This window comes from Prenolepis imparis, unplaced genomic scaffold, assembly GCF_030444845.1.
Source record: "Prenolepis imparis isolate NDT839.2.m4 unplaced genomic scaffold, iyPreImpa1.0 SCAF_6, whole genome shotgun sequence".
NCBI lineage: Eukaryota > Metazoa > Arthropoda > Insecta > Hymenoptera > Formicidae > Prenolepis > Prenolepis imparis.
In genome coordinates this window covers 18,602,951-18,627,749 of record NW_028141164.1, presented here as the reverse complement: position 1 = coordinate 18,627,749, position 24,799 = coordinate 18,602,951, and the positions used below count along the sequence as shown (strand labels likewise).

The window sequence follows — 24,799 nt, the reverse complement described above, 5'->3', positions numbered from 1 at the left end:
GCAAATTGCTCACGGGCTAAAGAGTAAAAACATAAATAAGTAATAGCCATAATGAATTAATGGATATCTAGATTTTCTAAACAGACTTACATGTCGTAGCTTCAATTCTGCGTTGTTTTGAAGATCTAAGTAAATTTTCGGTTGTCCTGCTATTAACACACACACACACACACACACACACACACACGTCTCGAACTTTTTCTATGCATGCTTTCTTCTCTAAATGTGTCGATGCTGAAAAAAATTTTGTAATGCAACTGTATGTCATATATTATCCCAGATCAGAAAAAAATATATAAATAAAATGTGAGACTTACTTTGTTTTTGCAAAATGGCAATCTTCTGTATTTTCATGTACAAGTGTTGAATTCAAGTTTTTATCCTGTACAAAGGACTTTTCCAAAATTTCATTATTTTCAAATACATCTGTTGATACAAATGAGCTTCCACAGTCTAGAAATATATTAATTCATATAGTATTCATATTCATATTTATACGAAAATCACGTGCAATTAAAAATAAATATAAATATATATATATATATGTGTATTTAACATATAATTACCTGACATATTTGTTTCATTTCTGTGAATGTAACGATGGTGTATTTATCAACAAAGTTTGATGTTTATCCAAATTTTGTTGCTGATAATGAGATAGTGGTAGCCAAAATAAAGTTGTAGCACAGTTTTCTTTACATCTTTCGGTTTCTGCAAAATACAAAATATTTCGTTAAATATATTTGTTTTCCTGTATTTGAAAATAATTGTATCATACATTAACGACATTGGCTTGCTCTTCTTCTGACGTGTCGTCCAAATATGCTGGCTTTTTCCTATGTCGTTTTTTTTCTGCTTGATTTAGAAAGAGAGCTTTTTCGCACATATCATCAGTATCATCATTTGTAGATGCGTTAATACAATGCTCTTCTATTTGATTAACTATATGAATAGTCTCTGCAAAATAATTAATTTTTTATTAATGATTTGTATAGTTAGTTAATATTTTATAAATATTTAATATTGATAAAGACGAACCAAAAGGTCCTAAACGTTTACGACATTTGTAGGTAATCTAGTCAGATTCTGGTTGTAAATTATGCATTTTGTGCTTATTAAATTTAACGTTTTTTGGAGGCCAAAAAATTTCATTTGATTCTACATTCATTCAATTTTCTGGTACGAAATTACAAAAGTCGTCAAAAAGTACCACGTAATGCCACATCTGCAAATTTGTGAATCAACATCACCTCATAAATTATTTTGTAAAAGAGGCATAGCGTAAGTGATATTTTCGTATGTCACTAGAAATCCTTTGCGGCTTATGCATTGTGCAGGCCACATATGTACAGGTGACAGATTTTCGACTTTGTATATATTCAAGTTATTTGAAGAATACGGATAATTTGAAATATCGTTTTTCTGTAGAAATTGACGACCAAGAATAACAATCACATTTTCTATTAATTCAATATGCTTGATCATCACGATAGTTGCATCAGTCAGGAAGCAACAGTTGTCCGGCCTCTTATTCGATAACTCAAAATTGCGGAATTGTAGAATTTTGTGCTCGCTGTGGCAACCCAAAGAAAGTTCTGTCACAATTGGATACTTGAGTAGAGGATACTTAACAATTTTTGGATTCTTCTTCTTTTGCAGATGCTGATCGCCCTTCGCTCAATCGTCGTGAATTTGTTGCAAGGAATTTGCATATTTTCGTAGCATTCGCTTTAATATTTGCATATGATTTTCAAAATCAAAAGCACTATATGAGTCTAATGGACCATACATCTTTACATCTTCATTTAAATGAAGAAGATAATGAAAATTACTTGTAACATACTACTCTCCATACAATTTTTTAAATTCTTGTACGAAATAAATGAGCAATTCTTTAGCATAAGCGTTTCTGTTACAGTCTCGAGAGTCGCGCAATATTCGTATAGCACAATTTAAACTAATAAAGTGAATTAAATATTCTTCAGGAAGAAAATGTTGTAAGATAATCGGCCCAAGGTACAATAAGAAAAATCGAAATTCAGTGCCTTTCCAATGACATAGCTCCTGCAAGTCTCGAGATTTTCTTTTAAAATTTTTTGGCACCCATTGTGCGACGACAACTATTGAATCTGATAATTTTTGTACAGCTTGAGAACTAAACTTTGGACGTCGACAATTATCTAACCAGCTCATTAACAGGGATTTCATGACACCCAACAATACCATGTGTAAAAAGTCCAACGGAAATTGTTTTACCATATCGATTCAAACGGCGAAATTGCAATATGGTGTTCTTCATTCATTCTACTTCTGAAAGTATCGTCTGTTCGTAGTGGTGCTGATTCGGTAAAGAAAACCATTCGATCTCTAAATTCTCCTTCTACAATACATTTGTCGCAACTGAAGTATCCATTAAACTGCTTGGTACATTTAACGTAAGATCGTGCAGGACTGTCGCAAATTTTGCATCATAAAGTAACCTGGAATCTTTTTCCATCTATGACAACTCCTTCATTTTGTAACTGTTTGTATTCATTTATAAACGATGTCAGGTAGTTGTGAACTGAAGATGGTTTTTTATTACCATGATAAATTCCAATAACGAATGGCGTATTCAAAGAGCTGTGAACAAATTTTCCTAATATAGGACATAAATAAAAAATGTTTTAGAAGATTTCGCTATGGGTAAACCATCGATATTTATATCAAACATCAATTCCGTTTTATCGATATAAGTCGAATCACATAGCTGGTTTTCGATGGTTGTTTTTAATCCATAATGAAGATATTCTTCAGGCGGACGAGGACTAATTTTTAAATTAGAAGTTCGAAGTGTTCGTAATAGAAATCGAGAGTCTTCAGTAGGGATGGGCGATGTTCAAAATAAAATCGATTTTAATAACATCAATTTAAAAAAAAAAACCGATTCTGAAAATCGATTTTCTATATAAAATTATCGACGAGTCGATTAATCGAATAAAAAAATTATTGGTGAGTATTATTGAATTTTTATGCTTTTTATATTTTATTTTATATTTTTATATTTTATTATTGAATGTTTTATTATTGAATTTTTTTTTCATATATACACTTGTTTCTTATTATTTAAGACTCCTGCATACTCGATTGCCAAGTCCGTATTTGTACGACAGCGCCACATTTGGCAAAACTATCAACTATAAAGCGTGAAAATGACATAAATTATTCTTGCGACTTACAGCGTCATTTATCATTTTAGTGCAGTGTTTATATTTTTAAAATAATTGTTATAGTGTTAAAATATACCGAAGACTCTCATTTTGTTATAATTAAATATGTAAAAGCAAATATTTATTTCATTTCGATGCCTGTCAAACAGCGGGTTTTCGTCCTTGATTAGGCTCAATTCAATTCGACATATACATTTATTGTTTACCCAAGCAAAAGGAGATATATGTATATATATATATATATACATCTCAGACAGTACAGAATATTTATAAAATATTTATAAAATATTTATAATAATTATTTTAATATTTTACAAATATTTATCATAAATATTTTATAAATGTTTTTGGGGTCTTAGATTCAATAGATCATAAATATTTATCATAAATATCAGAAAAATATATATCATAAATATTATAGTAAATATTATAATATATCAAAGGATCTGTTTTAAAAATAATCGACCAAACTAGCCAAATTTTATTTATTTATTAGATGTTAATATGACGTTTTGACCATATGGTTGTGGTCCTTTTCAAGTATAAATTTGATAAAAATTGTTCGAATTACATCATTAGATAGTGTGGTGTCGATATGAAACTTCATCAAAGACTGAACATTTTTAAAGATTAGAAAACCAAGCTATACGACCTTTATTATTTTTTCGTAAATATTATTTAAACTGTCTGTGTCCTTATGTAAATTGATTGTGTTGTCAACTTTTTTAATATAAAACATTTCCACTATTTCTCGCTTTCTCACATATTTCTCGTTATGTAGCAACTTAGGTTTTGTCCAATCAAAATCATGTCCATAATCTGACCTATGTTTACTTATTACCGAATGGTTAGTTACATGCAATTTTATATTATTATAATGTTCTTTAATTCGATGATTTTGATTGGACAAAACCTAAGTTGCTACATAACGAGAAATATGTGAGCGCGAGGAGGATCCCGGGTCGGCTCCGAGGGCTGGACCGCAGCTGCTGGACGCGCCGCTGCCTACAGGAATGGCGCAATACCAGGCGGAGCGACAACCTTGCCTTTTGCTTCCGGGCGCGGAGTTGAGTTGCGTAGGCATGAGAATAGCGTTCGGCCACGCCATTTTGCTCTGGGGTGTGAGGAACTGTTGTCTGATGTCTGACTCCTTCTTCTTTTAAAAATTTCATCAGTTTTTCGTTTACGTACTCTTTTCCGTTGTCTGTACGCAAGATTCGAATCCTTCTTCCTGTCTGATTTTCTACAAATTTCTTAAAACTTTGAAATATTTCAGTTACCTGATTTTTTTTTCTATTGTATAAAGGAAGGTTTTTCTCGAATGATCGTCGATCAGCGTAAAGAAATATTTCGCTCCCCCGATCGATGCCGTTTCAGTCCATATAGATCTGAATGAATTAAGTCCAGGATTCCTTTTGCTCGTTTGCTTGAATTCTCAAATGGAAGTCTTGTCTGTTTTCCTTCTAGACAGGTTACACAGGGATTGCTGATTCCTCCTTTATATTTTATTCCAGTGACTAGACCATCTCGTAATGCATTCAAGGCTTTTGAATGCAAGTGACCTAATCTCTTATGCCATAGATCACCTTCACTTATTGCTGATGCTAATTTGACTACTGCAAATGTCTGGTCCAATTTGTACATCCCATTGGACAACGTTGCCGTTTCAACCAACTTCTTCGTTGCATCTTGTATTTGACACCCTTGTTTATTAAATGTTATTGAGTGTCCTTTCTCAGCAATTTTACTGACTGAAAGCAGATTTGAAAATAATTTAGGTACATAAAGAACATCCGTTAATTTTATTCTCTTCATTCTATTACTGGCAAGAACATCAACCTGTGTGTCGCCCATTGCTTCTACTGATATTCTCTCGTTGTTAGCTACAATAACTTGTGAATTAAACGAGTTTTTGGACGAAAACGAATCACACAAAGTTTTTGACATGTGTGCGGATGCACCTGAGTCAATATACCAATCCGAAGAGTTCATATTACCTGCGGTGAGAGCTGTGAAGAAGGTAGTGTCTTCAGTCTATTTTGATGACTTTGCCTCATGAGCAACTGATTTCGGTTTGCCTTTGCTGCGACAGTTTTTCGCAAAATGACCGAATTTATTGCAATTATAACATCTCGGTCCTTTAGTAGTATTTGATTGATACCGAGATTTTACCTGCAGTGCTTTGACATCATTTGACGACTTTTGACAAACATCATCTTTTACTTCTTGTAACAACTTCGTTTTTATCGAGTCTCCAGTGATAGGGGTATTTGAATTTTCGATACCCATAATCATAGGCTTGTATTCATCTGGCAAACCTGCAAGAAGAAGTGTACCTACCCATTCGTCCTTCACTTCAAAGCTCATTCCGTTCAGTTTGTGAGATGTCGATATTATTTTCGTGACATATTCCTCAACAGACGCGCAATTCTCCAGTCGCGTAGTTACCAGCGATCGTAATAAACCAACTTTTCTTGAGAGTCCTGAATCTTCATAAGCTTCTTTTAGCTTGTCCCAGGCTTCTTTAGCGCTTGAAGTATCTTGAACATGCACATAAATGGACGGATCGACAGATAGAATTATTTTCGCTCTTGTACGTCTAACTTTTGCTTCATCATTGACTGTTCCCGCGACGCATCCCCATAAATCCTCGTGTTCGAGATAGGTTCTCATGGCAAACTGCCATGTACTATAATTTTCTCTGCCAATTAATTTTTCTATCGGCGGTAAACCAATACTCACATTTGATTGTGCCATTATATTTCTTTAAATATCCTTACAATTAGTCTATTCTACACTTTTATATTCAGGCGTTTAATCGTGGGCCCATAACCAGTTGTTTTTCGTAGACTAATTTACAATAAATAGGCACAATTATTTATGGGCGATGCTTGATTTAACTTTATTCAGTTTGAAAGGGAAAATAGTGAAGACAGAAGTAGTTAAACAATGTTATAGCAACAGAATAAAAGAAGGCAGAACATTTATATAGGCAACTTAACGGAAGTAATAGAAATAGCCAATTTCATGACATCTATTTAAAAAGGATTTAACGAATTCTAATTTTTCTACAATTATGAAAGAATTATGGTAGCGTAGAAATAATATTATGAAAGAAATATGGTAGTGTACAAATAATTTATTTACTTCCTTATTTTATCAACAATTATATACTTATGAAAGAATTATGGTTGCGTAGAAATAAGAAGGTTTTAACTATGAAAGAAATAAATCACATATATGTTGTATCGCATATAGGGTTGCCATCCGTCCTCTTTTTCCCGGACACCGTCCTCTTTTTTAAGGTGACCGGGGACGTCCGGGGGGATATTTCGAATGTGTCCGGGGAAATTATGAATGTCCGGGATTGGTCCGGGGTTTAAAGAAATTCCTATTTTGCTTTTTATATTTTATTTTTGCTTTTTATATTTCATTAACCCACATCATATTCAATTAATTCAATCAACAATGAAAATTATTAACCATCCGTTTTCATATTTTTATGAGTGAGACGTGCGTGTGTGTTGTAAAGCGGGCGAGAGTGAAAAGTAGATAATCATCGACACACGCAAAGAAAGAGGAGACGAGTCTTCTCTTTCCGTCTATCCCCTCCACTACGATTCTGCGCGTCCTAAACTTTTATATCATTCAAAAACGAGATGGTTAAGTTTATATCCTGCCATTGAACGTTTGTTAAAATTATTTAAACCCTTAAAGAATTACTTTTTAAGTCTAGAAAATCCGCCAAAAGTCTTAGATTTTTTTTGAAAACGATTTCAGTGAAGCTCTTTTATTTACAATACACTCGACCATGAACATAATGCATACAAACATTGAAACAATTAAAAGAGCTGATAATTCTATTATTGAAGTAAGAAAAGTTTTAAAAGAAATTATTAATAATTTGAATCAGAGAATCAATCAGAAATTTATGCCATTGAAAGTAAAAGAAATATTAAGAGAAATTGAAAATACTGGAAAAAATACTACAGAATTCATCGAAGAAATAAATAATTTTTATATAACAATAATAAATTATTTAGAATCTTGGATTAAGCCCTTAGAAGAATTGGATGTTTTTGAATGGATGGATATTAGTAAAATTAATTCAGCACAATGGTCAGATCTAGAAGCCTCACTTGAATTTTTACGTTCTCGCAATATAGTAGTGGATGAAGAAAAATTATTTAACGAGTTTCTTTGCTTCCAAAAATTCGTAAAGGATTTATCTGTTGATGAATCTACCACTAATTGCAATAAGTTGTGGTGCAATTTTTTTAAAGAATACGAAGCTAGCAAAAATTGCCAGGAAATGAAAAAAATAGCACCATTCTTTTTCTGTTTACCAGCGCACAATGCAAATGTGGAAAGAGTATTTTCTTTAATATCAAGTCAGTGGACTAAAGAAAGAAATAAACTACAACCACAAACTATATCGGAAATTATAAAAACAATATATAATTTTAAACTGACATGCGAAGAATTTTATCAGTATCTTCTAAAATGTGATAAAAAAGTCCTAAGAGATATTGGAAGCTCAAAAAATATATTGATAAAAATTAATAACACATTTTTTACTTTCGAGCGACCATAGGAGTAAAGAAAGTTTTGTAATGGCGAAAAAAATCTTTAAGATTTCGACGGATTTAAATGTTTCACGGTCCCTACATACAAAAAAAGCGAGTTTCAATGTCCGTCCATCCGTCCGCCCGTTTATATGTTCAAAAGCCTGATTGACATACCGTTCAACAGATCGAAATCAAATTATTTATACTTTTTTTAGGGGATTCTTCATAAAGGTTTTTTTTATTTTTTTCCGTGCTATTTATTTGTTCGTATGTTATTTTTTGTTTTTATGTTAAAATAATTATAGTTTGTAAGTTATAAATTATAACATTAGTGTGCAATTTAAACTGATAATTTAATGTATGTTTGTATGTATAAGTTTATGGTTGTAGTCAAAGATTTAATTTTTTCATTTTCCTTTAAGTATACTAATAAAAACGAGATGTAAAATAATTATTTATTTATTATCATAATTAATTTGCTAACCAGTTTGCATTTCTGTATGTGTCCGGGGCTGCAAGCGAAATGTCCGGGGTTTTTAACCTATAAGTTCTAGTTTTGAAAATTTTATTATGGTAACCCTAATCGCATATGACATGTATGTAGTATGTAGTATAATATTGCAAATTGACTTTTAATCACTTCTTTATTTTATATGAACAATTTTTATACAATTAAAATGAATTTTTTATTTGATCTTTTATTATTAATAAGTCATCATCATCCTATGCATATGACTGACCTACGCGCATCTCATCAAAACTGACAGATAACCTATAATCAATTGTTTATAAACTTAAGTTTTTATAATATTAAAATCAAATATAAATGAATATACGAAAATTAATATACTGTAAAAGATATCAAAAATATGTTTTGAGAATATACAAGAAATAATACTAGAAATGTTATAGGGATGTTATCAATATATTATGTACTATGAATATTATACATTACGTATATTTACAGTATGAGTATAGAACATTCAATGGCCGCATCAACGCACACAACAGTTGTGGGATCGCTCCCTCTCGTAGCGCTCTCTTCCGCTGAATGCTGTGTTGAGTAAGCGCTCGATATCATTCGATATCTGATCGAAGACAAGATGGCGAGTTCGTCACGTGCATTTTAACATCGCAGAGACCGGTGCAGAGAGGATTAATTTGCACAATCTTTTGGGTCGAGATCTTAAACCAGGGAAAACAGAGAAAATATTTACCTTTTTAATTCAACGAAAGTGTGCATTTGGGATGTGAGAAGCGGAAAATACTTTAAAATCTTGCCGGCATGTTCAGATGCTGTAAGTGCAATGCATTTCAAGGGATAGTTTCTTCGTTTTGAGTAGTTACGACGGATTGTGTTAAGTATCGCAACATCAAAATCTGTGGAAAGAATAGTATCGCATATTTATTTCTACGAAAATTTATTCGTTCAGATATAATATTGATGTCATATATTACGCGCGCAATTTACAGTCGAATTTGGAATATCGTGTCAGGACAATGCCTAAAAATTCTGATAGACGAGTGATAATCCAGTGTTGCTTGTAAAATTTTCACCGAACGGCAAATACATGCTGGCAGCAACGTTGGACAACATACTGAAGCTCAGGGATTACAGCAAAAGGAAGACTGAAAAACGTATAGCGGCCACAAAATCGAGAAGTATTGCATCTTCGCAAACTTCTCTGTAATAGTTGGAAAGGTATGTATTGTAAAAAATTAATCAATCTGAAATGTGTCATGATTGAGGCAACAGGTTCTGAAAATCATTTTAACTTTTTTCTTGTCCATAGCGTCCTCCAGGCCCGTCAATTGAAGATGGGAGAAAGAGAAATTTGATCAACGCGTTTTATTTTTGTACACAGAAGTTATAACAGATATGAATCATATAAATATATTGTTACAATTCGTGGCTGATGACGAGCTAAATATGAATATGAATATCAATATGAATATGAATATTGTACGAAATATTATCGATAATGTGTTATTCAACCCTTGCCTGAGAATAATCTACTCTGCTAGACAACGTCAAGCTGCAAAGACGCGAAATGCGGAATATTTTGAACTAACAATCCCGATGTACACGGACGATCAATTCGGTGAACATTTTCGAATGTCTCGAATAACTTTTGAGATACGTATCATTTCTTCCTTAATTTTATATATGTATATATATATATATATATATATATATATATACAGGGTGTTAAAAAAGTGGCGGATACGCTGTATAGGGGTGAATTCCTGAGGTTATTTGGAGACGATATTTCCTCAGTGAAAATGTCGAGGCACCAATAATTTTCGAGTTATAAGTAATTGAAAATAAAGAGCTTTTCGTAAACTAAGTATTGTGGAATTAAAATATTAACAAAACTACATGCTTCAATTAATTTCAAGTCGATTAATTTAATAGAATTTTAATTTAAGGCTTAGTTACCAAGATATATGATGGCAAAAATTGGGAGCTTGCAAAAAATGATGACTTCTCTCGACATTTTCGTTGAGGAAAAATCGTCTCCAAATAACCTCAGGAATTCACCCCTATACAGCGTATCCGCCACTTTTTTAACACCCGATATATATACATATATACAGGGTGTCCGGTAATAGTCGCATCAACCGTCGTGTGCAGGTAGAGCTAGTTAAACCGAGTAGAAAAGTCCTCTACCATTTTGCGATATTCTCAATAATAAGAGAGAAATAAATTAAAGAAAATCAGCCAATTCGCGCGATGATAAGCGTGCGGCGAGAAGAGACAGCCCACTCGGGGGTCCAGAGTTAGCGCTACTCGTATGGAGTTACTGTCTTTTGTAAAGCGCTCCTCCCCGCTTCATCGCGCGCTTAGCAACCGTGTAACATTATACTGTTTCTTTTCGCCGCATGCTTAGTAACGACATAAAACTGGGCTGTCTCTTCTCGCCGTCGTTACGCGAATTGGCCGATCTTTATTAATTAACAAAGTAAAAGATTCAAACGCCAGTACTTATAAAACAAGGTTAAAGAAATTTTAAAACGACCAACTGGCTAGTGATAATACGTTTATTTATCGTTACGTTTCGACCCTATATCGGGTCCTCTTCAGACTAAAATAACAAAAACCATTAAGGCTCGTAGATATTATAATAATGATATAAGCCAATAAAACATATAATACATGTAAAAAACAATACCTTACAATCTGCAATTTCTATAGATATAATGTGTCAGTATGTGAAATGGCCGTACGTGAGTGGAAATTCCGTCATCATTTTACACAGTGACTAGAAAAGTCTAACGTAAGCTGGTATAAGTCAGAATGTTGAGATATATAAAGAAAGTGTTATAAACATAAACATAATATATAAAAATCGTGACAATAACAAATTCATTAATCAAGGATGTTAAAGTACGTTAAGAATAGTGTCATATATCGCGTTCAAATTATCCGTATCCTTCTGCAGATTAATCGCATCTCTATGTTTTTTTATACAAATCATTTCGCTAATTTCTCTCTTTTTCAAATTACATTCGTTGTGTAAGATTGATACCGACGTCCAATCAAATTCATGATTTCTTGCAACCCTGTGCTTACTAACCACCGAATGATTACTCTGGTGTTTCCTAATGTCACTTCTATGTTCTTTTATGTGCGTTTCAAGAAACATAAGAAAAGCGAATATTAATGATAATGAAGTTTTAATATCCTTGGACGTCACGTCATTGTTTACTAACGTCCCAAAATCTTTAGTCATTTTGGCCATTAGATGGAATTTGATTTCACAACATACTAGTTTGTCCATTGATCAATTTTTATTCGTGTTGGAATTTATTATCGATTCCACTAGTTTTAGCTTTAACGGGGAGTTTTACGAGCAAATATTTGGTATGCCGATGGGGTCTCCTCTTTCTCCTGTTCTTGCGGACATTGTCATGGACGACCTTGAATCTCAGTGCCTTTTATCACTACCATTTAAGATTTCTATCTATTGCAGATATGTAGACGACATCTTTGCTATCATTCCTAGGAATGGTATTAATGAGATCTTATATAGTTTTAACAACTACCACCCTAGATTAAAGTTTACTTATGAACTTGAAACGGATGACTCGATAGAATTTTTGGACACTAAAGTCATTAGATGCAATAACAATCTTATCACTAATTGGTACAGAAAACCAACCTTTTCAGGTAGATATATTAATTATTATTCCGGCCAACCACATAGATACAAAGTTAATACTATAGTTAATCTCACAGACAGAGCGATTTTACTCTCTGATAAAAGGTTTCACGATAAGAATATTTCGACTGTTAAACAAATTTTATCTAATAATTGTTACCCGATACATTTTTATAATAAGATTATCAATAGAAGATTAAAATATCTATACTCAATGAATGAGGAAGGTACAAATATTAAAAATAGGTTTGATCCCTCAAAATGTGTGGTTTTTCCGTATATTAAGGGCTTAAGTGAGGAGATTCGTCGATCGTTGAATAATTACGGCTTAGAGGTTTTACACACAGTACCAAATAAACTCGATACTTTGATTAAAAAAGGAAAGGACCAACTTGAACCGAACAAAAGAACGAATGTTGTTTATAAGATTTCTTGCAATGATTGTGGTGCTTGTTACATCGGGCAAACAAAACGACATCTTGAAACGCGCATAAAAGAACATAGAAGTGACATTAGGAAACACCAGAGTAATCATTCGGTGGTTAGTAAGCACAGGGTTGCAAGAAATCATGAATTTGATTGGACGTCGGTATCAATCTTACACAACGAATGTAATTTGAAAAAGAGAGAAATTAGCGAAATGATTTGTATAAAAAAACATAGAGATGCGATTAATCTGCAGAAGGATACGGATAATTTGAACGCGATATATGACACTATTCTTAACGTACTTTAATATCCTTGATTAATGAATTTGTTATTGTCACGATTTTTATATATTATGTTTATGTTTATAACACTTTCTTTATATATCTCAACATTCTGACTTATACCAGCTTACGTTAGACTTTTCTAGTCACTGTGTAAAATGATGACGGAATTTCCACTCACGTACGGTCATTTCACATACTGACACATTATATCTATAGAAATTGCAGATTGTAAGGTATTGTTTTTTACATGTATTATATGTTTTATTGGCTTATATCATTATTATAACATCTACGAGCCTTAATGGTTTTTGTTATTTTAGTCTGAAGAGGACCCGATATAGGGTCGAAACGTAACGATAAATAAACGCATTATCACTAGCCAGTTGGTCGTTTAAAAATTTCTTTAACCTTGTTTTATTAATTAATATCTCTCTTATTATTGAGAATATCGCAAAATGGTAGAGGACTTTTCTACTCGGTTTAACTAGCTCTACCTGCACACGACGGTTGATGCGACTATTACTGGACACCCTGTATATATCATAGTGTTATAGCCCGAACTATAACCAGTAGTTATTAGAAATTAGAATTTACTGAATATCTTTATAGAATACTGTAAAACATTTTTGCTTATAAAAGAGCGCTCTCGACAAACGCTCGTCGCGTGAAAACGCTAACGCAGCGAGACACGCGCGAAGCACCGGAAACCGCGAGATGCAAGCGAAGACCTGCGACTTCAACCTGCTTCGCTTGCAGTTAGAACAAAAACGCGTGAATATTACTAACCAATCAGAGACCTGTTTCCAAGGACCTTTCCCGAAAGAAATCCAAGAAACAAAGAGGATATAGGACGGAGAGCCCGCCCGCGAAACCAGTCTCGAATACAATTCCTAAACATCAAGACGTGGTCGCTAATAAGAATCCGGAACATCAGGACGAGACTCACTAATAAAAAATCTGAATCATTAAGAGAATTACTAATAAACGCTCGTTAGCCAAACATCGAATGTTACGCGACTATATATATATATATATATATATTTAAAGAAAGGTCGAGAAATAAAGTGAAACCAAATTTAATCAGAAATAAGAGTCGATTTAATCAAAAGAAGAGAATAATCCTCCTATCTTCCTACGACGTCCCGGTCGACCCGAGGATCCTCATCCTTAATTCGGCGCAACCCCAGTGCCTTGTTCGAGGCACACAACAAAATTGGTGGCAGCGGTGGGATTGCGCCGACGGACCGCCAGGACCAGCAGGAACCTGAAGACCTGAAAACAATACAAAAGTATTAGAAAAATCAGGCACGTCGAAATAATCGACGGACAACACAGAAAGCAGCATACAATAAATTAAGACTCGCAATACACAACGTGTGGAAGCAGGCACGTCAGTTAGAAAAACAGCTGACGGAAATAAGCAGAAGTCACAGTGCAGTGAAAGTGAAGGACGGACAACGCAAGCAGTACGAAGAGCGATAAGCAAGCAGCTGAGAATCGAGTAGGATCGCCAACGTCCCAAGGACAACGCCGACCTGCGACAATCTCACGGACAACGCGTCATCACGGAGCGACGACCTGCCGTGTCAAGCACGAGCACCGAGCCGCCAGCCGTTATCAGCCCACGAGCGATCGAGTTGCAGTAGCAGCAGCCAAGCCGTATCGAGCGATAAAGAGCGTAACGATGCGAACCGTAATACTGTAAGTCCGATCCTTATAATATTTCTGCGTGAATGTCGGAAGGGAACAAGACATCCCCGAAACCGATAACGAACAAATCTTGGCTACATAGCGACTCAGCCAAACGAGCGATTCAAGCGTTACCCTTAACTGTAGAAAGACTCGAGCGAGTTCGGAGAAAATTAGAGAACGAATATTCAAGCGAAAGCGAAGACGAATTACCCGCGAACGTCATTGTTAAACGCGAGTTCCCCTTCGATAGTTTTGACGAAAGTATACTAAAGACGCGAACAGACGGTAATAACGAAAATATAAAAGAAATTAAAATACGCGCAAGCAAAACCCCTAGCAACGCGTCACAGAAAAGCGGATGGTCAACTACGTACGATAGTAGCGATTTTGACTCTAACGAAGATAACATGTCAGTAATGCACACTCCACCAAATGGTGCAGCGGACGTATCCGTGGGTGCTGTGGACCGCGAAATTGGTCGCCTACGCGAAACTATAGAGCGCGGAAATGTACATCGCGTAGAAGTCGACGTACACAGGACACCCGCCGAACATAGGACACCCGTCGAAAACAACGCGAACGAGGAAAATCCTTTGATGCGCGACGTATTACAAGGCCTACGAGATTTACAAATCGAAATGCGGACAGAAATAAATAAAATGTACGATTGGAGGTCACGCGGAGAGAGATCAGACGAGAGTCGTCAAAGCTCCCGCGAACGCGCACGCAAACGGGATGCAAATAGGCACCGCGATAATCGACATCTCCGTGAACACACCCGTAATCAAGATGCGGAAGAGAGATGCGACAGTCGGCAAGATCTACGCGAACTCACTCCCGAGCGAGACAGAAATAATCAACGTGATCACCGCGACTATCCTCGAAATCGAGACGCAGGAGATCGACGGAATCTACGCGAACACACACTCGAACAGGGAGCGGATAGGCGCTTAGACAATAGGCAGATTAGATCCCGCGAACGCGCTTATGATCGAGATTCGGACGAAGAGCACGAGCCTCGTATGGCTTACGGACGAACCGAGCGTGACATCCGAAATCGGCGGAATGCCTCACAACGGTACATGTCACTAAAGGAGGCGCGAATAATGATACCGGAGTTCGACGGCACAACGCGAACCCGATTACAAGAATTTTTAAACTCCTGTACGTACGCAATTAATAATATTCACCCCGATGACGAGGAAGCGTTAATTCAAGGAATATTATTTACTAAATTACGGGGAAAAGCCATGCAAGATTTCGAGACACGAGACATTCAAACGTTCGAAGAATTGAAAGACCAACTAGAAAATTCTTATCAAAGTAAGCGGAGTACAGCGCATTTACAAATCGAGTTCAATTCGCTCAAGCAAAACTTTAACGAACCGGCACAGAGTTTCGGACAACGCGTCGACAAACTTGCCAGGAAATTATATAGCTCAATGATTGAGGGAGAAAAGCGTTCGAGCACATATAAGCGTGCTATTTTAGAAACCATACAAAGCCAAGCATTACTCAATTTCCAATTCGGGTTACGTAACGAATTGAAAATACTCGTGCGATCACAACGATACACAACACTCCAAGAAGCGATAACGGGCGCAACCGCAGAAGAAAAGTTAATAGGATCTAACGCATCGCGAATGACAAATGCATCGCAAAGCAAAACTGGGCAACAACCGCGACAAGATCAACATAAAACCACGCAATGTTATAAATGCGGAAAATCGGGACATTACGGACGCGATTGCCGCAGCAGTAAATACGCGCTCCCAAAACCGGACAAGCCCCCTCGCACAAATACCGTAGAGAAATTCTGCCATTATTGCAAAAAACACGGACATAATCGCGACGAGTGTTGGACTCTAAATGGAAGGCCGAAAACAAATACACCGGACCACGATAAGGGAACCGATAATAAAAAATCGCGAAGCATAAATAAAATTGAAAACCGTAAGAAACCACAATCGCGAAAAAGAGATACCGAATCCGAGTATAGCAGTGACGAAGAAGAACGGCAAGAAGAAAAGAATAAAAAGACACGCGCGATAGAATATCAGGTGACTCACGTGCGACAGACGCCTCGTGGAGCAGCGAGCCTGAATTTAATAACTCTACCTATACGCGAAGTAAAGAACGGCAAGATTAACATGCTCTACGATTCTGGAGCTACTGTCTCTTTAATAAAAGTTAAACACCTGAAAGGTGAAACCGAGATATACAACGACAAAATTACTTTGATCGGCATAACCGGGCATAAAGCGCGAACAATAGGAAAATTCTACGCGACTATCGATCTAGGCAGCCGAAAAATCAAACACGCGATTTATGTCGTAAAGGACGACTTCCCAATGGAATACGAAGGGATCATAGGAATGGATTTTCTACAAAAACAACAAGTCGCGTGCGATTACAAAAAACAGGAGATTCAAATAGGAAATGCCGTATTAAAATTACGACCGTACAATAAAATTCAATTAAAACCGCGTAGCGAAACGATAATACAAGCGGCAACGAATCGTAATAAGATAGGCGTGATAAAGGCCGAAGAAACAGCACCGGGAATATATATCGGACGATGCCTGGTAGAACCAAAAAATTTTGTGTGCCCCGTCAGTATAATTAATACGACCGACGAGACCGTAGAGATTAGTACGCCGCTCGTAACCGTAGAAGACATATGTGAAGATAACGCACACAAAGTATACACGATACACACGGGCGACACTCATAACTCGTCAACGCGCGACGAACGAATCTGACAATTATTACGCACGGATCATCTAAACGTCGAAGAAAAACGCTCAGTACAACGGATATGCGAAGAATATAGCGATATATTTCATTTAAATGAAGAACCACTGACATGCACCGCGACGATAAAGCACGAGATAAACACGCGCGCCGACACCTCGCCCGTCAACGTAAGACCATACCGCCTTCCCGAGAAGCATAAAGCAGAAGTAAATAAGCAAGTGCAAGGAATGCTAAAAGACCAAATTATTAGAACAAGCATGAGTCAATGGAATGCTCCATTATTAGTAGTGCCGCAAAAAGCCGATACGTCAGGAAAACAAAGACTTAGGGTAGTAGTAGACTTCCGGAAAGTTAACGATTTAACTATAGGCGACTCATTTCCTCTGCCTAATATTACCGATATATTGGACCAGTTAGGGAACGCCAAATATTTTACGACGCTTGATCTAGCATCAGGATATCACCAGATACCGATGGCTGAGCGCGATAAAAACAAAACCGCCTTTTCAACCCCCTATGGACACTACGAGTTCAACCGAATGCCGTTTGGATTAAAAAACGCGCCTGCGACCTTCCAACGATTAATGAATTCGGTACTAACAGGGATACAAGGGCTCAGATGTCTCGTTTATCTCGACGACATCGTAATATACGGATCCAGTTTAGAGGATCATAACAAAAGACTCGTGGAAGTACTACAGAGATTACGAAAACATAATTTAAAATTGCAACCGGAAAAGTGCAAATTTTTACGTAAAGAAGTAATATACTTAGGGCATATTATTTCCGAGAACGGCATATTACCCGATCCGTCGAAACTAGACGCGGTAAAAAATTTTCCGACGCCACAAAAAATAAAAGACATACAATCGTTTATCGGACTAGCGGGCTACTATCGCAAATTCATTGAAGATTTCTCGCGAATCGCGAAACCGTTAACAAAACTAACAAAAAAGACGGAAGTTTTTGTATGGGGAAACGAACAACAAATCGCGTTCGACACCCTAAAAGAAAAATTAATGACCGCGCCAGTGTTAAAATATCCGGACTTCATCGAAGAATTCAACGTGACCACCGATGCCTCCGACTACGCAATCGGAGCCGTGCTGTCACAGGGACCGGTAGGCAATGACCGACCTATCGCTTACGCCAGCCGAGTATTATCTCGGGCAGAACAAAATTATAATACGACCGAAAAAGAATTGTTAGCAATCGTATGGGCAGTTAAACATTTTCGACCATATGTCTATGGAACAAAATTTAAAATAATAACCGACGATAAACCTCTAATTTGGCTATTTAACGTCACGGACCCCGGATCAAGACTCATCCGCTGGAGATTAAAATTAGAAGAATACGATTACGAGATAATTCACAAGGCCGGACGAGCAAACGCGAACGCCGACGCGCTAAGTCGACACGTAACTCGAGATGCAAGCGAGAGAAGAAAGAGAGAAATCTTCAAAGTAGAAGAAGAGGAAGAAGAGAGAGAAGAAAAACTCGCCGATAACGCTAGAGTATATACCGAAGAGGAGAAACAACAAATACTCTACGAATATCATGATGCACCCACAGGAGGACATCAGGGAATCGAACGCACAATAAAAAAAATTCGATTAAAACATAACTGGCCAGGATTAACAAGAGACGTCGAAAAATATATCTCGAAATGCGAATCCTGCCAGAAAAATAAATTATCGCGACGAGTAAAAGCACCCCTCATTATTACGGACACGCCGAATAAACCATTCGAGAAATGCGCGCTAGATATAGTTGGACCGTTAACAATTACTAATAACGGAAATAAATATTTACTAACTTTCCAAGATAATTTAACAAAATTTAGCAAAGCGATACCGATCGCAAACCAAGAAGCTAACACGATCGCGAAAGAATTCGCCACGAAAATAATCTTCGAATACGGAATTCCCGAAAAAATTCTAACCGACCAAGGAACAAATTTTGTAAGTGAAATATTTAAGAATACGTGCAAATTACTTAAAATCGATAAAATTCAGACAACAGCTTATCACCCCGAAAGCAACGGAGCATTAGAGCGTTCACACCGTACGTTAGCCGAATATTTAAGACACTATATAAATGCCGACCAAACAGACTGGGACGAGTGGATTCCCTACGCAATGTTTACGTATAACACGACCCCACACACGGCTACGGGGCATACACCTTTCGAATTAGTATACGGGCATCAAGCGGACCTACCGACAGCTCTAGCGAGACCGCCCAAACTAACGTATAGTTACGACGACTACTCGCAAGAATTAAAAGAAAGAATACGGGCGTCAAATCAACTCGCGAAAGAGAATATTAAAGAAGACAAAATAAAAGCCAAAGGGTACTACGATAAATCCGCGAAAGAAACAAAATTTAAGATAGGCGACAAAGTACTAGTATACGACGAGACGCTTCGACGGGGACGATCGAAAAAATTAGATGCACTATGGGCAGGACCTTACGTAATAACCGAAAAGAATTCCGACGTAAACTACACAATTAAAAAAGGAAGAAAAGCAGTGCGCATGCATACGAATAGACTAAAGCTATTTATAGAAAACTAATACTTACTGTGATCCGACAACAATATATACTATTTTGCGTTTCCCTTTAATTGCGCAACCGACCTATGATATTGTAAAAGTAATAAAATTCCCCACACCATCCTATAATAATGTATACAATTATATCAAAATAGATAATCAAATAATTGTTATAGATAAAGAAAAATTAACATATGCGACAATGACGGAAAGCGAATTGCGAAACTGTAATAAAATTAATACACAATATGTATGTAAACGCAATTCACCTATACACCGCGTAGATTTAGACGCACCATGCGAAATGCAAATGTATACGCAGCGACAACATTATCAGAGCAAATGTAATGTAAGACACTATGTCTCAACCCACATGTTATGGATAGCATTACACCAAGAGCACACCTGGTTATACTCGACGGACGCCGAACAAACGATAACCATACAATGTGACGGTCAGCTCGAAAATAAAATAATAAGAAATACCGGCGAAATTACGCTAAACGGAAATTGTAAACTGACAACACCAGACACAATAATAAGAAACGATTATAAAACTACATTGTAAACGGGAATTATAACTGTACGTAGCATTAGAAATAATCTTAACAAAAATAAGATAAGAAAGCGAAAAACTTCGTACCTCCGTTTTTCTTTTTTTTACGGGGGAGGAATGTTATAGCCCGAACTATAACCAGTAGTTATTAGAAATTAGAATTTACTGAATATCTTTATAGAATACTGTAAAACATTTTTGCTTATAAAAGAGCGCTCTCGACAAACGCTCGTCGCGTGAAAACGCTAACGCAGCGAGACACGCGCGAAGCACCGGAAACCGCGAGATGCAAGCGAAGACCTGCGACTTCAACCTGCTTCGCTTGCAGTTAGAACAAAAACGCGTGAATATTACTAACCAATCAGAGACCTGTTTCCAAGGACCTTTCCCGAAAGAAATCCAAGAAACAAAGAGGATATAGGACGGAGAGCCCGCCCGCGAAACCAGTCTCGAATACAATTCCTAAACATCAAGACGTGGTCGCTAATAAGAATCCGGAACATCAGGACGAGACTCACTAATAAAAAATCTGAATCATTAAGAGAATTACTAATAAACGCTCGTTAGCCAAACATCGAATGTTACGCGACTATATATATATATATATTTAAAGAAAGGTCGAGAAATAAAGTGAAACCAAATTTAATCAGAAATAAGAGTCGATTTAATCAAAAGAAGAGAATAATCCTCCTATCTTCCTACGACGTCCCGGTCGACCCGAGGATCCTCATCCTTAATTCGGCGCAACCCCAGTGCCTTGTTCGAGGCACACAACAATAGTATATATAATTTTATACATATATACTTGTATTTTATATACAATTATATCCCTTAATTTTATGTATATACATGTATATATATATATATATATACATACATATGCATATATTACAAACCTCAGTTCTTTATGCAGCATTGTTAAAGTATTGCAAATTGTGTTTCTACGTTGCAGCCAATATCTGGCCCAAATCCTTCTTTTATGTTGCTGCTTTCGTCTTTCCCTTTCTACAATAAGGAGAAGAGTAATTGCAGCTAATTTTCGTCTTCTTTCAGCTTTCTTTAGATCAAGAAAATATTGCCTGCAAATATTATTTTATATAAAATATAAGTTCTTTCACTAATTTTTATAGAGTTTAATAAAATATTATATATGCGGCTATATATAGTTACAATTAAAATGTAATTAAAAATCATTGTTTATTAATTATGGAAGAATTAATAAAATTTAAAAAATTTTTAATTTTATAAGATTAAAAAATGTTTTATTCTTTTAATTTTTTAAATTAATTATATATATATATATTCAATTAATATTTACCATAAATATAAATAAAATACATAATTACTTATATATTTAAATTTTTTCTTTATAATTATCTTATTATTATTTATATTTTTTGTGTTTCTGTCGTCTTTTGCGTAATATCGTCTGCTGCTAGCAAAACACCACGTAATGAAAATAGCACCAAACCTATTACTAAAAACTAGTATGTTAGCACGTACAATAGCACGCAGCACATAACATTTCAAGTTACATAGCCAGTATGACTGCTAGTAAAATGTCTCGCATACGATCTAGTACGAAAAATCGTACCGTGTGCCGTAGGCTTTAGTGTTCGCGAGCGATCGACGTTAAGTGGCGAGAGCCTCCGTCAGTCCGTGGATTAAAGTACGCGTTATTATCGTCTCTCCGGGATTCGGTCGGGTTTACGTATCACGACTGTGCGTTGTCGCGTCTTAGTATAATTGTGTCGTGCGTTTGAATGAATGTCGTTGTAGCGTGAGGATTTCGTCGCGGAATTATTTATCGATCCGATCGAAAAGCGTATGGAAAGAGGGTTCGCGTAACGTAGTTACGATAGCGAGAATAAATAATATTCGCGACCATCGGCGAGAGAGCGCGAGCGTGAGAAAGATCACGCGAGGCGCGAACGCGAGAGTGAGAGAGAGAGAGCGAGATATCGGCCACGGGCCGTCGGAAGGATATCGGATGACACCGCGCGAGATTATCTCATGATTATTGTTAACCGTCCGAAGTTTTGTTAGCGATTATCGTATTCTTATTATTAGTTTGATTACGCGTTAATATTAGTAGTCTATTATTTTCTTATTATGTTTTTGTAAATCTCAGTTACCGTTAGTAATACTCGAAGCGAGGACTTCGTATTCGTTTCGCATTGTAATACGCTATTTTCCTCTCATTTTTGTATTAATTTGTAATTCGTAGATTTCTTTATAATTCTTTATATTTCTGGATATTTCTTTATATTTCTTTATATTTCGTTATATTCCTTTTTATAATAAATTTCTGTTATCAATAGTATTAAGTATCTCAAGTCGTTTATTTCGTGTCTCGTCTCGTCCCGTAGATTGTAACACTTGCGTTTAACATTCGCGATTTTAATAATCTCGAATTTATTGGTTTCGCTGCAACACCACCCTGCCCTTCTACCATTAGGAGAGCTGACCGGCCCGTAGCGGGTTTTCGGCCAAGATTTCGCGTCGGATTATTTCGCGGATTGACGCGCGAAAGATCGCGTCTGGCGCCCTAAGCATCGTTAGTAGTAATTACGGCCCTTGTCTCCGCTGCGGTACGCGCGGAGCCACCTTACCTCACACGCGCGAATTAATTACCAAATATATCGGTCTCGTTTTTGTAGACGACTCGGCTCCATCCGTCCGGTTTGCCGCGCGCGAATCGGAAGGAAAAAGTCGTCGCAATACATATAATAATTATTTATTACTATATTATTATTATTACCGCACATACGCAAGCACAATATGCACGATAGTGCACATGTAATTTGATTCATATGTAATTTATGTATGTTAGTTATTTAATTTAATTAAAAATGTAATATAAAAAGAAAGTCTATACGGTCGTAGCTGTATCTTATTTGCTATAATTTTTAATTATGTGTATAATGCACATTTTCCAAACTCAATAAACTGCGCGCCGATCACTGTCGATCTTAAAACACAATTCTGTTGAAATAGTAAATCCCCCCCAATATTTCCTGGTTGAGATAATATTTTTCGCAATACAAATTATTTGCAATGATTGGTAGGAATGCTTAGCATCAAAATTAAATCCTGTATCAATTGAAATACTTAAGGGGATTTGTTACTTCAACAGAACGGTGTTCCAAGACCGACAGTGAGGCGCGCAGTTTATTGAGTTTAAAAATGTGCATTAGGCACATAATTAAAAATTATAGCATACAAGATCCAGCTACGATCGTATAAGCTTTCTATATTAATTTGATTTGTGTCGGTTGAATACGTAGTATTATTGTTAATTTAAACTATTTTGTTTCTAATTGTACATACCATTTTGCAATTTCTCGTGCACCCCCAATACATCTACAATATTGTAGGTCAACCCGTTATATGTGTACTCAGTTTCGTAGAAAGCCATTATGAATTGCGATGCAATATAGCCAAGCAACTTCTTTGTGTAATAGTGTCCCGAATCCACATTTATCTTTTAAAAGATAAATTAATTTTATAAGAGAGAATAAAAATAGTAGAAAAAATGTTCTGAAATTCTTACAGAAAAACTGTACAATAAACAACAAAGACACATAACTAATTTGTTATTTACGGAACCATAAACTATGATGTTGGATTGTGGATTGAAGTTACAACATAAAACAATTACTGTTTAACGTTTTTAAACATTTACCTTGAAAAGAAGATTCCGAGATTAATACATCGAGAAATAAAATCAAGTTATATGCAATATTATTAGAAGTCTTTAATTTGCTTATATAGAAATATAGAATTGAAATTTTAATTCCATTCTTGATGTTATGAAGATATTAAATGTCAAATTTTCAAAAATAAAACGTTAATTTTCAGACTTCAACAATTTTTTGTTTCTATTAAAAATTAATCATCAAAAGCTTTTATCAAATTTTTAATAGAAACAAAAAATTGCTGAAGTCTGAAAATTAGCGTTAACGTTTATTTTCTTTCAATCACAATGGATTACTTACAGAATTTAATTCCTGTACTTTTAAAGTCATAAAAATAAAACACGCGTCAATCCTCTCTTTCTTCTTCAATTGACGGGCCTGGAGGGCGCTACGACAAGAAAAAAGTTAAAATGATTTTCAGAACTTGTTGCCTAATCATGACACATTTGAGATTGATTAATTTCTCAATACGTACCTTTCCAACTGTTACAGAAAAGTTTTCGCAGATCAATACTTCTCGTTTTTGTGACCGCTGTACGTATTTAAGTCTTCCCTTTGCTGTAATCCCAGAGCTTCAGTGTGTTGTCCAACGTTTCTGCTAGAATGTATTTGCTGTTCGGTGAAAATTTCACAAACGACACTGGATTATCACTCGTCTATCAGAGTTTTCAGACGTTGTCCTGACACGATATTCCAAATTCGACTGTAAATTGCGCATAATATATGATATCAATTACTAAACAAATAAATTTTCTTAGAAAAAAATATGCGGCACTGTTCTTTCCAAAGATTTTGATGTTGCGATACTTACCACAATCCGTCGTAACTACTCGAAACGAAGAAACTATCCTTAATAACTTAAATTTAGTGCGGCGTCTCCCGACT

At 35.8% G+C, this 24,799-nt stretch overlaps 1 pseudogene; it reads right to left on the bottom strand.

Annotated features, from left to right (window-relative positions):
* Window positions 1-1,251: 1,251 nt before the first annotated feature.
* LOC145937900 (uncharacterized) lies at window positions 1,252-5,063 on the bottom strand (annotated as a pseudogene).
* Between the last annotated feature and the right edge of the window lie 19,736 nt (window positions 5,064-24,799).